The sequence below is a fragment of the Pelodiscus sinensis genome, chromosome 31 (assembly GCF_052426305.1).
Source record: "Pelodiscus sinensis isolate ZL-2025 chromosome 31, ASM5242630v1, whole genome shotgun sequence".
Lineage (NCBI taxonomy): Eukaryota > Metazoa > Chordata > Testudines > Trionychidae > Pelodiscus > Pelodiscus sinensis.
The window spans coordinates 4,313,578-4,326,838 of NC_143082.1; the positions used below are offsets into that span (position 1 = coordinate 4,313,578).

Sequence of the window (13,261 nt, forward strand, 5' to 3'; positions counted from 1 at the left end):
AGAGGGAATCTGAAACAATAAACAAAAATAGCTTTTTAGGGTTTTTTTTTTCTTTTTTCCCTTCACATCTAGTTGTACCCCCTTTTCATGCCTATGTTTCTGCTGGGAGGGGGAGAAAAAAATTAAAATCAACTGTTCATTGGGGAGGGGAGGAGGCAACTCTGGGTCAGCGGGGCAGGTGATAAACACGCAATAAATGGCAGATGAGCAATGAGATTAGTTATTCTTCTGCCGGCAGCACTGAGGCAGGAGGGGCAGCCCTCTTCTGCTGGCAGAGGAGTAGCCAGGAGGTTCCCGAGGTTCCCGCCTTGCTCCCCACAGCGACCCCTGCTGGGAGAGGAGTAGCCAGGGCTCCTGCCCTGCTCCCCACAGCGACCCCTGCTGGGAGAGGAGTAGCCAGGGCTCCTGCCCTGCTCCCCACAGTGCCCCCTGCTGGGAGAGGAGTAGCCAGGGCACCTGCCCTGCTCCCCACAGTGCCCCCTGCTGAGAGAGGAGTAGCAAGGAGCTTCCCCCCACAGCCTGGGTACCTGCCCTGCTCCCCACAGCACCCCCTGCTGGGAGAGGCTGAGTCTGGGCTAGCCAGGAGCTCACCTCTCAGCCAGCATTCCAGCTTTGCTACCTATAGTGCCCCCTACTGGGGGAGTAAGAGTCACTCAACCTCCTATTGGGGGGCGCAGGGAGATGATGGAATCCAGGAGCACCTCATCACAGCCACCGGGCCCCTACTTCCTGGGGAGGGAGAGCAGAGGGACCACAGCATAGAGCTGACTCTCTGACTTCACATCCGCTGGGCCTAGCTCTCCCAACCCCTCTCCCCTCCTAGGCCTGGGACTAGAACCCAGGAGTCCTGCCTCCTTGCTTTAACTGTTCAACCCCCCCCCCCCCCCCGTGCCCATCCCTCCCAGAGCTGGGGCTAGAACCTGCCCCCCTGAAGCTGCAGCCCCCAATGCACTTGATGCGGTTAGCCCCTCGGGCGGGTCGTGCTTTGCTTTCCCTAGCCTGGCAATCCCTTTGAGCCGAGCCTGTGTGTGACATGAGACAGGCCTCATGGACCTGCTCCCTTTCCCAGGCCTGGCAGAAACATGGTCCCACCTCGTATGTTCTCAGCAGACAGATTAGTCCTCGTATCTTCCCAGCAAAGCTGCTTTTGGGGGCCCAGAAATGCTGTCCCTGGGGGTTGCTTCACTTCTTGACGTTGGTTCTGTGCCCCTAGCTGCAGGCTTGGCTGTAGTTAGGGCTAACGAGTTTCTGGAAGAGGCTGGCAACGTAACAAGCCCTGAGACTAATGAGAACCAGGTGGTGAGCAGCTCGAGCGTGGGACGGGGTGTGAACAGAGGCTGCTGGCTGAGCTGCGCCTGTGGGTGATGGGGCAGAGCAGTAGTTTAGTGGCTCTCTAGCTTCATTGCTCCGTGACCCCTTTCTGACAACCAAAATTACGGCCCCAGGGGGAGGGGGTGGAGCCCGAAGCTTGAGTCTGCCCAAAAGCTGTCGCTGTCAGCTCCAGCCCAGGGAGGGCCTGTCAGCTGAGGCCTGCGGCCCAGGGTTGGAGTCCTGGGGGCAGTGGGATTCAGGTTTCGGCTCCGGGATCCAGCATGTCTAATGCCAGGCCTGGTGACCCCATTAAAATGGGGTGGTGCCCCACATTGAGGTCCCAACCAATGTTCCCTTTAAGTTTTTCCATCCACCTGCGGAGTGTTTCCAGCTATGTGTGGAATAATTTTTTTTCTGTGCGCCGAGGCACATAGGATGTGCACCACCAGTAGAAACACAAAACCTAGCAGTGAGCACTCTGCTAATCAGCAGGGCAGCTCTGGACTCTCCTGCATGGCTGCCCATGTGTGCTAAGCCCTGAGCGATACAATAGGTGAGGGGCGGGGGACGCGCCCTCGGTCTCCATCCACTTCTCTGTCTAGCTCAATGACATTTGGGTTGCGTCTACACTGGCGTGATTTTGCGCAAAAGCAGCCGTGCCAGTGTAGACGCTCTCTTGCGCAAGACAATTCTGATGGCCATTTTAGCCATCGGGCTTTCTCGCGCAAGAAATTAACGTTGCCTGTCTACACTGGCCTCTTGCGCAAGAATATTTGCACACGAGGGCTTAGCCCTGAGCGGGAGCGTCAGAGTATTTGCGCAAGAAGCACTGATTTCGTATATTAAAAGCATTTGCTCAAAATCTTGCCAATGTAGACACAGCTCTAAAGTTTAATCCAGTGGTTCCCGAAGCGGCGGGGTTCCCCCGGCTAAGCAGGGTCTTTCCCTTGAGCCAGGGCAGGAAGGTGCCGGTGCAGCGTCCTGGTGCGTCTGAGGCAGGGCGGCTGCCATTCTGGTCTCACACGGCCTCCTCACACACACGGTGCACAAGGGCCCTGGCGGTGCCCGCACTGAACTCTGTGATGCAAAATGGAGGCTCGGCCGAAAAACACGGGGGAGTCACTCGTGAGGCGAAAGTCTCCACATGTAGGCACCGACTTGCTAATGGACAAGGGGGGGGGGGTGCCCCAGGCTCCTCCGCCATCCTGCCCCTTTCCCTCAAGGCCCCACCCATCTCTTCCCACCCTGTTCCCGGCCCCTCCCTCAAGCAAACTCTGCCCTTCCCCCTTCCCCCTTCCCCCCCAGGGCCTCCTGCACACTGTGACGCAGCAGTGGGGCGGGGGGGAGGGGCAGGGAGGCAGTGGTGGGGGGCGTACATAGTGTGGCATCAGCACCTGTGCATCAGCAGGCCTGGTGGCAGGGCGTCCCCCACATCAGACGCTCCCATAGCTCAGTGGTTAGACGGCGCCTGACAGAGGTGGAAGTCCTGAGTTCAAAGACCTTTGGGGGGGGGGGGGTAGACACCACCTGCTTTGTGCAGCAGAGCCTAAGGTGACGTCTCCACGTTCGGTGGCGTGGCGCGCGGGCACAGGGCTGGCCGGGTGTCAGGGCTGGCCGGGTGTCAGGGCTGGCCGGGAACTGCTTAGGCGTGGAGCCGTACGCCAGGGTACGCAGCCTACACAAGCAGGGCTTCCCCTCCTCTGCGTAGCCCGGCCCCGGCCTCTCGTAGCCTGGGGCAGCTGCTGCCCAGGCCATCAAGGCCCAGCGCCTCCCCCCCCCCCCAAACCACCTGAACTGTGGGACTTTGAGGGCATAAGAACATAAGAGCAGCCCTACTGGGTCAGACCGAAGGTCCATCAAACCCAGTATCCCGTCTGCCAACAGTGGCCAGTGACAGGTGCCCCAGAGAGAGAACAGAATAGGGAATTATCACGATTCCTCTCCTGTTAGCCAAACAGAGGCTAGGAACACCATCCCTCCCCATCCTGGCTAATAGCCATTGATGGATCTAACCTCCATGAATCTAGCTCTTTTTTGAACCCTGTTAAAGTCCTGGCCTTCACATCCTCTGGCGAGGAGTTCCACAGGTTGACTGAGCTGAGGGATGAAAAACTTCCTTTTGTTTGTTTAAAACCTGCTGCCTATTACGTTCATTTGGTGACCTCCAGTTCTTATGTTGTGGGAATAAGTAAATAACTTTTTCTTATTCACTTTTTCCACACCTGTCATGATTTTATAGACCTCTATCCTATCTGCCTTTAGTCTCCTAAGCTGAAAAGTCCAAGTCTTTTTAATCTCTCCTCATATGGGACCCATTTCAAACGCTTAATAATTATTGTTGCTCTTTTCTGAACCTTTTCCAATACCAAGATACCTTTTTTGAGAGGAGGCAACCACATCTGTACGCAGGATTCAAGATGTGGACATACCGTGGTTTTAAATGGAGGCAATAAGATATTTTCTGTCTTATTCTCTAACCCTCTATTTCAAAATAAGAGCTGCATAGACATGCCCAAAGTCAAAATAAGCCATTTCAACTTCAGCTATGTAATCGACATAGGTCACATTGGGTAGCTTATTTTGAGTTTAGCCCTGCTGTGTAGCCGTGTCCTAGGAGCAGGGTTATGGGATGGGGACGGTGAGCAGAGAAAGGGACCTCCCTGGAGCTGGGACTCAGGAGTCAAGGGCACATCCCACCTGCTAAGTTAGGCAGCTCTCCACCTAGTGTGCTGGGTTTGGGGAATCCAATTCTTGCATGCCTCTCTCCCCATCTAGTGTGTAAGGGGGCCTAGCTCAGGACTCATTCCCGTGGTTTGCTGGGTGTTATAAATCCCTTTGCAGATCCAGTCTGGAAAAGTCTTTGTTGCCCTTGGCAGGGATAGAACCTGGAACCTTTCACACCTGAAACAAGCTGAGGGGTGCATAAGCCCAGGGAGGCGGGCCACACAAGTGTCAGGCTGGTGTAGTAACTAGGTACCACCACAAGGGGGAGACCGAGCCATCCACGGCCAAGCCAGCGCTTCCGGAAGGTTTAGCCAATGGGGGAGCTGTTCAGATGATGGTGTGCATTTTTGTCTCACACCTGATTGGCTGAGGCCAGTGTCACTCTGTGTCTTGCTCATGCAGTCATAAGTTCCCTTCTCCCCCAAAACGGGGGTTAGAACCCTAGCGAGTCCTGCTGCCCAGGCCCCTGCTCTAACCACTAGACCCTACTCTCCTGCAAAACCCAGGAGTCCTGATTCCTACCCCTCCTGCTCTACCCACTGCAACACCTCTCTCCTTTCCCCCTCTGCTAAATCTATTTTCCCCTTCCCGCCCTCCGTCCCCTTTGCCCCCCACCTCTCTGGTCCAAAGCCACCCTTTGGCAAATCCGGCCGGCAGGGAGCCAGGCAGGAAGGGAACAACGCTCCGGTTCTGACGGTTCCGCCCCGCCCACGGTTCTGCTGGTGCGGAGGCCTGGGAGAGGAAGCCGTTCTCAGAAGCCAGGCTGGGAGGAGGAAAGAGGGGGTGGGGAGAGGGGCTTTTGGGTGAAAAATTAGCACGCGCAAAATTCCAGCCTCGGCTCTGGCCCCCGGGGCTGTGGTCAGGATGCGGAGATGGGAACGGAGACTTTGGTACTAGGGCTAATGACGCATGTGCTGTGCTTATCTCTGCCCATCAGGCCATCTCTCAGGTGCCTGCCGCTGGGCCATGGCCTATTTAGAGACAGAGGAAGCTGAGGTCAGGTTGGGGCCCTGAGCTTGGTGGAGGGGTGAACGCAATGGAAAATATAAACAATCAACAGCTTGCTTGCCCTGCACTTGGCTAGTAATACAGCCAGCCAGGCAGTAGCCTGCTCTAGCCATGGGGAAACTGAGGCCTGGTGCCAGTCCCCCAAGGAACCAAACCCACAGCTCCATGAACCAGGAGAGCACCCCACCCCCTGCACTGCCTTGGCCCTGGCTGGACCAGTATGCAAACCCCCCAGGCATCCTGCTTGACCTTTTTCTGCCTTGTTGTTGAGATCCTGTGGGGCCACAGGGGGCTGGTGCTGCAGCCGGCACCTTGACGGGCCCTCCTGCCTGGAGGGGCCCAATGTACGTAAGGCACCTGCCCCCTTCCCCACTGGGTGGAGATTATCACATTCCAGGTGGGGGAAACTGAGGCACACAGCCAGGCAGGGGCTTGCCTTAGTGAATCCCTGGAAGAGCAAGAAATAGAACCCAGGAGTCCTGACTCCCTGCTCCACCCCATCCCAATCTAACTACTAGACTCCGTTCCCTTCCGAGAGCTGGGAATAGAACCCAGGAGTCCTGACTCCCTGCTCCACCCCATCCCAATCTAACTACTAGACTCTGTTCCCTTCCGAGAGCTGGGAATAGAACCCAGGAGTCCTGTCCCCACCTCAGCACCCTTCCTCTGTCCCACTGGACCCCACCTCCTCCCCGGATCTGGGAGCAGCGCTAAGGCATCCAGTCTGCCAGCACCTCCCCTCCGGAGTAGGCTGTGTGGGGCTCGGGGCTGGCTGAAGCTCCCTGGCTACCTGCATGTGCTGTGGGGCTCTGTGGATTAGCTTCTATGATGAGGTAACTGGCTCTGTGGACATGGGAAAGTCAGTGGACGTGATCTTCCTTGGCTTTAGCAAGGCTTTTGATACGGCCTCCCACAATAGTCTTGCCAGCAAGTTAAGGGAGTATGGATTGGATAAATGGACTGTAAGATGGATAGAAAGCTGGCTAGACTGTCAGGCCCAATGGGTAGTGATCCATGGCTCGATGTCAGGATGGCGGTCGGTTTCTAGCGGAGTGCCCCAAGGATCTGTTCTAGGACCAGTTTTGTTCAACATCTTCATTAATGACCTGGATGAGGGGGTAGGTAGCACCCGCAGCAAGTTTGCGGATGACACTAAGCTAGGGGGAGAGGTAGATACACTGGAGGGCAGGGATAGGGTCCAGAGTGACCTGGACAGATTAGAGGGTTGGACCAGAAGAAATCTGATGAGGTTCAACACGGACAAGTGTAGAGTCCTGCACGTGGGACGGAAGAATCCCAAACACAGCTACAGGCTGGGCACCGACTGGCTAAGGAGCAGTTCTGCAGAAAAGGACCTGGGGGTTACAGTGGACAAGACGCTGGAGATGAATCAACAGAAGAGAAGCGAATGGCATATTAAGTTGCATTAGGAGGAGCATTGCCAGCAGATCCAAAGATGTGATTATTCCCCTTCATTCGGCTCTGGTGAGGCCACATCTGGAGTATTGTGTCCAGTTCTGGGCCCCCCACTACAGAAAGGATGTGGACGCATTGGAGAGGGTTCAGTGTAGGGCGACCAAAATGATGAGGGGGCTGGAGCACATGACCTATGAGGAGAGGCTGAGGGATTTGGGTTTGTTTAGTTTGCAGAAGAGAAGAGTGAGGGGGGATTTGATAGCAGCCTTCAGCTTCCTGAAGGGGGGTTCCAAAGAGGATGGAGTGAGGCTGTTCTAGGTGGTGACGGATGCAGAAGAGGAGCAATGGGCTCAAGTTACGGTAGGAGAGGTCCAGGTTGGATATTAAGAAAACCGATTTCCCAAGGAGGGTGGTGAAGCACTGGAATTGGTTCCCTACGGAAGCAGTGGAGTCTCCATCCCTAGAGGTGTTTAAGTCTCGGCTTGACAAAGCCCTGGCTGGGTTGATTTAGATGGATTGGTCCTGCCTAGAGCAGGGGGCTGGACTTGTCGATCTTCTGAGGTCTCTTCCAGCTCTATGATAACGGGAGTGACAGAGCCACCGCAGCTCCAGGCTCCAGGCTCCCCTCCCCTGCACTATCCCATTCCCCTCTCAGAGCTGGGAATGGAGCTCAGAAGACCTAGCTCACAGCCCCCCCACTCTAACCATTACATACCACTCCCTTTTCTAAGCTAGGAATGGATTCCAAGCAGCCTGATTCCTAGCCACCCCTACTCTAACCGCTAGACTCCACTCCCCACCCTCCCAGAACTGGGACTAGAACCTAGGAGCCCCAAGTCCCTGATCTACCCACTGAACCCCACTCCCCTCCCAGAGTAGACCTGCAGGTGTGCTGGCTGCCAGCTCTCTCTTCTGCCTCTAACACATTTTGTTTTGTCCTTTCCTATAATCTCATTTGCACAAACCCAGTGGCTCAGCTGCTCAGTCGACCTCACGCTCTACCATAGCCACCTCCATCTGCCTCGTGTGTCCCCCGGGGTCCGGTTTGGGATGCGACTCCTTGATGCAACACAAAATAACTCCACACACTAGAACTGCAAGCTGGGAACGCTCTGCTATGTGGACCCACCTCACAGCCGCGTGGCTGTGACAAGGGGGACACCCCCCCAGCGAAGCAAGACCACATTGTGTGCACATTTATTAGACGCATTACGGTAGCGCCTAGTCCCCGCGTGTGACCCAGCTGTGCGGGGCTCTGTGCAGACACACACCCATAATCCCTAGCTCTCAAAGTGCTTTACCGAGGAGGCCAGTAGCACTAGCTCTATTTTACAGATGGGGAAACTGAGGCACGGGGATGGGAACGTGACTTGCCTGTGGTCACCCAGCAGGTCAGTGGCTGAGCTGGGAAGGGAACCCAGATCTCTTTGAGATCTCCCGATGAAAAGCCCTAGCTAATAATAAATTCCAGTCGTGCTGGGAAAGAAGAGAGCAAACTCCCCAGCTGTCTGCAGCGGCTCCCTTCACCAGACAGACCCCCCCCCCACCACTGACAACACAGCCTGTCTCCAAAGACTGAACACTCGCTCGCATGCTAAGAAAAAAGTCACGAAGCAGGGTGCAAAGTGGGCCACCCGGTGACTCCTGCCAGAGCAACAGGCGCTGAGCAGGTACTATCGAATCAGAGCGATGGTCTGCCTAGCCCAGCACCCAACAGGGGGCAGCACCATTCGCAAGAGGCCCCCTAGGGGTCACGGGAAGAACAGCCCGACCTTCATGTCTCCCATTCATGCAGTATTTGAGCCCGGCAGGTACTTTGTGCTGTGTGGGCTCCAGACCCCTCGCTCTTGGCTCCTGAGTGGTTTCCTCCACCTCTCTAGCAGCCTGGCTTGGAAGCCTGACCCGGGTCCCCCAGCACCATTCGTAGCTACCTCCTAGTGGAGATCAGAACAGGGGTCCTGTAGGAATCAGGACAATTGGCAGCTTCTTATTTAAGAGCAGGCCAGGGCTGAGAAATACCCTTGTGCCAAGTGCACTGGCCACAGATGGTTTTTTGCTCTAATTATGGAACAGGAGCGCCCTCTGCTGGAGCTGGGCCTGGTGCACACTGTCCCAACAGCCACAGAAGGCAGACGCTGTGTGTGTGTGTGTGTGTGTGTGTGTGTGTGTGTGTGTGTGTGTGTGTAATATCTTTGATCGTACCAACTGCTGTTGGTGAAAGAGACAAACTTTCCAGCTACTTTGTGCCCTTCTTCAGGTTGGAAGTCACATGGAGGATGCACCTAAATCTTAGGTGAGCCTAAACCGCAGCTGTGTGGCTCCACCTCAGAACCAGCCGCATCTCGGCATCCGAGGAGGTATCCTTGTACAAATAGCCCCCATGGCACGCCCCAGAGGTGGCTGCACCTCAACCTCAGGGGAGGGATTCCTGTATCAACAGCTGCTGTGCCTCACCCAAGAGGCAGTCGCATCTCAGCACTGGCAGAAGGATCCACATAGAAACAGTTGTCATAGAATCACAGAATCCTAGCGCTGGAAGAGACCTCAGGAGGTCGTCAAGTCCAGCCCCCTGCCCAAGGCAGGACTAATCCCATCTACAAGGCAGCGGCATCTCAGGGCCATATGAAGGAATCCCTGTATAAACAATGCTGCAGCCCACTCTGGCTGTAGCTTCAACCCCGTGCTGGGTGAGGAATTCCTGTACAAATAGCGGCTGCTCCTCACCCCAGAGGTGGCTGCACCTCAGAGCCAAGTGTATCATAGTGGCATCAAGTGGCGGAGAGTTCCACAGATTAAAATTCCGTTGGATAAAAAAGCATTTTCTATGATTCATTCCACATGTGCTGCCTTTCCATTTTATTCGTTCCCTGTTTGTTCTCACATCATCAGGACTGGCTTTCTCTGTACTATCCCTTATTTTATACCTCTTTGGCCCCTAAAGAGAAGGATCCCAATATAAACAGCCCATGTGCCTCACTCCAGAAGTGGCTGCATTTCGGAGTCCGGCAATGGGTCCCTGTTTAAAACAGGCCCCACATTCCAGTCCCACGGTGGCTGCATCTCAGCAGAGGGCAACAGATCCCTCTGTAAATGGCTATTGCCTGCCCAAACCCATCACATTTTGTCCCACCAATATATGGGGAAGGGGGGAAGAACCTATTTTTGTGTCAAAAAGGTGGACAATTTTTCCTAAAAATTAGGGAGAAATGTGCAATAAGAAGGAAAACAACCGTGTCAAAGAAAAATGTCTGGGTGAAAAGTGGACAAGAAAAGAAAAGAAAAGAAAAGAAAAGAAAAGAAAAGAAAAAAGTTTTTGATGAAAACATTTTCACCAGCTCTCTTCCCTCTTTGACTGGTTCCTCTTTTCCTACAGTGCCCTCTACTGCCCCTAAAAGGTATGGCATCGATTCAGTGACAGAACAAGGAGCAATGGGGGAGTTCTAGGTTGGACATTAGGAAAAACTATTTCCCTAGGAGGGTGGGGAAGCGCTGGGATGGGTTCCCTAGGGAGGGGGTGGAATCTCCATCCCCAGAAGTTTTGAAGTCCCGGCTTGACAAAGCCCTGGCTAAGAGGATTAAGTTGGGGTTGGTCCTGCTTGGAGCAGGAGGTTGGACTCAATGCCTCTCTTCCGACCCTGCTCGTCGATGATTCGGCCTGCACCTTGTTTTCATTGGCATTAGCATTTTTTGCTCGGAGCACCTGCTGCTGCACGGTTCCTTTTACGCTGACTCCTACTGGCCGGGAGGAGAGTCGTGACTTTGCAGCCCGCAGGCGTTGCAGCCAAGCGAGGAAACCTTCCATTGTCAAACACCAAAGCGTTTTCCTTTTCCTAAACCAGAAGAAAGAGATTGTGACTCACGGTGAGATAAGGCTCCGGCGCGCAGCCCGGCCGGCACCCTCCCACTTCTGAACGCCGCCATGGGGCTTTGAAGTGCAGCCCTCGCCGCGGGAGAGGCAGCTGTCGGAAGAGCAGGGGGAGGTGGGCTTTGAAGCTGCACCTCACAACTTCCCAGGCGCGACTTGCACAATTGTACAGCTATATATAGCTCCATGGTCCTGACTCCGAGCCGGAGGGGGCTGCGTGCTACTTTCATTCTGACAAAGCACCGATTGCCCGCCCTGCAGGTTTCAGCACAAAGTTTCAGAGGCCTAAGGTGGTGGGGAGCGCTGAGCCATGCTGGGAGCTCAGTGGGAGCTAAAACCACCCTTGCAAACGGCCTGGGGGCTGCTTCTTGGTGGCTTGGGGAGGATTAGCTGAGTCCCCAAGTCATCATAGTGCCTAGGAGCCACAGTCATGGGCCAGAACACCCCATAGTGCTGGGCGCTGTTCATTATTTATTAGGTGTATTATGGTAGCATCCACCCACTCCCATCATAGCCCAGGACTCCATCGTGCTGGGCACTGTACATCACTTATTACGTATATTACGGTAGCACCCACCCACTCCCATCATAGCCCAGGGACTTCATTGTGCTGGGCTCTGTACATTACTTATTAAGTGTATTACGGTAGCATCCCCACTTTCCCATCACAGCCCAGGACTTCATTGGACTGGGCACTGTATGTTATTTATAGGTATATTACGGTAGCACCCACCCACTCCTACTGGGCACTGTATGTTATTTCTATGGTGTTGTGATGGGCTGGGTCACAGAGATCCCCTTGAGACTGTCACCTGAAGGGCTGATCACACCACTGAGCCTGACTACCTGTCTTCTGGGGCACCCCACCCCCCTGTCCTGCTGAGCCAGAAGTTCTGCTCTCCCTCCCCACCACCGCCCCTCTCGAAGGCACACAGTTGGGGTAACAGGCCCTAGCAGAGCAACACAGACCCTGAGAGCTTGACACAGCCCCAATGGGCTCAGAACCCCAGATAAATCCATCCTACTCTGGGTAAAACTTTTACACAGAAAAGTTTATCAATTTCGCTGCCTTTATCAGTGAGAGAAATGCACAGCTGCTGTTCTTCCCCAGGTAACAACCATTCACACTGGGTTTGATAATAAAAGTGACTTTGCTAAGTATAAAAAGCAGGAGTTAAGTGGTTGCAAGTGCTGACAGACAGATCAAAGTAAGTGACTAAGCTAAAACAAAATAAAACACACCAGCAAAGCTTCATGCTCTAAGAAACTTGTTACATGCAATTCCTTACCCTAACAGTTGTTTTTATGGTCTTTTCTCACAAGCTAGGAGTCATCTTGGTGGTAAGCAGAGGGTGCCAACTCCCCAATTGTTTGGTTCCTTGCCTATACATAGATTTCGTCCAAGGCAGGAATCCTTTGTGGTCAGCTTCAACCCTCTCCCACCCTATGGAAAAATACCACATTCAAAATGGGTTCCAGCATCAGGTGACCTGGCCACACGTCTTGACTGGACCAAACACAGTTTAGGGTTACCGGGAAAACAAAACTATTTACAGATCATTGTCGTGAGCACTGGGCCATTAAGTTCCTTACGTACCACTAAGGGTTTTTCCAATAAGACCTAGGTTAATAAACGGATTTACGCTTCATATTCCTAACTTAGAATCATAGAATCATAGAATAATAGGACTGGAAGGGACCTCGAGAGGTCATTGAGTCCAGCCCCCCACCCTCAAGGCAGGATCAAGCTCCGTCTACACCATCCCTGACAGATGTCTATCTAACCTGTTCTTAAATATCTCCAGAGAGGGAGATTCCACCACCTCCCTTGGCAATTTATTCCAATATTTGACCACCCTGACAGTTAGGAATTTTTTCCTAATGTCCAATCTAAACCTCCCCTGCTGCACTTTAAGCCCATTACTCCTTGTCCTGTCCTCAGAAACCAAGAGGAACAAATTTTCGCCTTCCTCCTTGTGACATCCTTTTAGATATTTGAAAACCGCTATCATGTCCCCCCTTAATCTTCTTTTTTCCAAACTAAACAAGCCCAGTTCATGAAGCCTGGCTTCATAGGTCATGTTCTCTAAACCTTTAATCATTCTTGTCGCTCTTCTCTGTACCCTTTCCAATTTCTCCACATCTTTCTTGAAATGTGGCGCCCAGAATTGGACACAGTACTCCAGCTGAGGCCTAACTAGTGCAGAGTAGAGCGGCAGAATGACTTCACGAGTTTTGCTTACAACACGCCTGTTGATACAACCTAGAATCATATTTGCTTTTTTTGCAACAGCATCACACTGTTGACTCATATTCAACTTGTGGTCCACTATGACCCCTAGATCCCTTTCCGCCATGCTCCTTCCTAGACAGTCGCTTCCCATCTTGTATGTATGGAACTGATTGTTCCTTCCTAAGTGGAGCACTTTGCATTTCTCTTTATTAAACCTCATCCTGTTTACCTCTGACCATTTCTCTAACTTGCTAAGGTCATTTTGAATTATGTCCCTATCCTCCAAAGAAGTTGCAACCCCACCCAGTTTGGTATCATCTGCAAACTTAATAAGCGTACTCTCTATCCCAAAATCTACATCATTGATGAAGATATTGAACAGTACAGGTCCCAAAACAGACCCTTGCGGAACTCCACTTGTTATCCCTTTCCAGCAGGATTTAGCACCGTTAACAACAACTCTCTGACTACGGTTATCCAGCCAATTATGCACCCACCTTATTGTGGCCCTATCTAAGTTATATTTGCCTAGTTTATCAATAAGAATATCATGCGAGACCGTATCAAATGCCTTACTAAAGTCTAGGTATATGACATCCACCGCTTCTCCCTTATCCACAAGGCTCGTTATCTTATCAAAGAAAGCTATCAGATTAGTTTGGCATGACTTGTTCTTCACAAACCCATGCTGGCTATTCCCTATC

General features: G+C 53.1%; 1 protein-coding gene across 2 annotated transcripts in view; it reads right to left on the reverse strand.

Moving 5' to 3' along the window:
• Positions 1 to 9,290: 9,290 nt before the first annotated feature.
• Positions 9,291 to 13,261, reverse strand: part of TNFSF14 (TNF superfamily member 14) — a 31,397-nt gene continuing 27,426 nt past the window's right edge. The window contains exons 5-6 of one of the 2 annotated variants that reach the window (XR_012896650.2): positions 11,614 to 11,768; positions 9,291 to 10,289 (exon numbers count right to left, since the gene is read on the reverse strand). The gene's annotated coding sequence lies outside the window, so the exon portion shown is untranslated. The remainder of the gene's footprint in view (positions 10,290 to 11,613; positions 11,769 to 13,261) is intronic. The other variant, XR_012896651.2, reaches the window with a different exon arrangement.